Source organism: Octopus bimaculoides, chromosome 2 (genome assembly GCF_001194135.2).
Source record: "Octopus bimaculoides isolate UCB-OBI-ISO-001 chromosome 2, ASM119413v2, whole genome shotgun sequence".
Taxonomy (NCBI): Eukaryota; Metazoa; Mollusca; class Cephalopoda; order Octopoda; family Octopodidae; genus Octopus; species Octopus bimaculoides.
Genome location: NC_068982.1, coordinates 156669082 through 156670755, shown reverse-complemented (window position 1 = coordinate 156670755; position 1674 = coordinate 156669082).

Sequence of the window (1674 nt, the reverse complement as noted above, 5' to 3'; positions counted from 1 at the left end):
TATTATTATTATTATTATTATTGTTCAGTAGTTTTATTTTTATAACGTGCTTTCACTTCACTACCGAGCGCAGCTCTGTACGCCTTGGGTATGTGCTGTGGATTGCTGTGGTGCTCTTATGTTTACTGTATTGAAAGTGTTTTGCGTAGAATGTGTGCAGTACCCAGTAGTGCAATTTTCTGTATGTTATATATATTTGTAAGTCCTGGTGTTTTTGTTATGTATTTGTCTGAATAGTATTATTATTATTATTATTATTATTATTATTATTATTATTATTATTATTATTATAGGCGAGCTGGCAGAATTGTTAGCATGCCGGGCAAAATGCTGTACAGCATCTCGTCCGTCTCTATGTTCAGAGTTCAAAATTCCGCCGTGGTCGTGTTTGCTTGTCATCCTTTCGGGGTTGATAAAACGAGTAACAGTTGAGCACTCGGGGTCGATATAATCGACTTACTGCTTCCCCTGAAATTGATGACCATGAGCCAAAATTTGGAATCATTATTATTATTGGGGATCGATGAAAGCGACTATCCCCCACCACCGCCAAAGATTCAGGCCTTGTGTCTATAATGACTATTATTATTTATTATCTTAGCACAGTTTCTAACGCTGGAGATGTACCACGGTGCCAGCTGTTCACTACCAGTGAACTAAAGTAACCTCCCTTATTTTTCGAACACCATCCGGAGTATTCGAGTAGTTCCAAGTAGTGCTGTTTTGTGCAAGTTCTTCACCCTTATTGCAGTTCTTATTTGTTCCATGTACTTCTCAAGATTTTTACTCACTGTTCCCAGGGCTCCGACAATTATTGGTACTACTACCATCTTTTTTATCAACCACAACTGCTTAACGTCCCAAGCTAACCTTTCATATCTTTCGACTTTCTTTTCATCCTTGTCGCATACCTTGTTGTCAGCTAGGCATGCTATATCTTTGATTCAGCATAGTTTGTTTTCTTTCTCAATTAATACTATGTCTGGTTTCCTATTCTCTATCTCATAGTCGTACTGAATTATAAAATCCCGAAGGATCTTTGTATTATTATTATTATTATTATTATTATTATTATTATTATTATTATTATTATTATTATTATTATTATTATTATTATCATCATCATCATCATTATTTCCTCACAATATACTTATTTGTAGTTAGCTGTCTGGTGCTTGAATTTCATTTGTTAAAAAACAAGACTGGCGCTCCGTCGATGACGACGATGAGTGTTCCAGTTGCTCATCAAACACCCTGTATGAATATATTCATTCAGTTGGCAGATGGTAAAGCTGTTTTAGGAAATATAGTACTGAAACCTAATATTGATTTCAAAGTTTGACACAAGGCCAGCAAAAGGGAGGAAAGAGTCAGTCGCTTAGATCGATCCCAGTGCTCGACTGGTACTTAATTTATCAACCTCGAAAGGATGTAAGGCAAAGCGTTTAAGTAGTGACCACCGCTGATTAGTTGAAAATAATATATACAGGGTCTCATTGCCGAGTTCCTTTTAACCTCTCATGAGAAAAAGGGTATGGTTTCAAGCCGATTTAACTTCTCTTTCTAACAGGTACAGTAATGGCATTTTGACCCTCATTTTGAAAGGTTTGTTGTTGCTGTTCATGTTGTTGTTGTTGTTGTTGTTTTTTGGTGTTTTTGCTGCTGTTGTTTTTG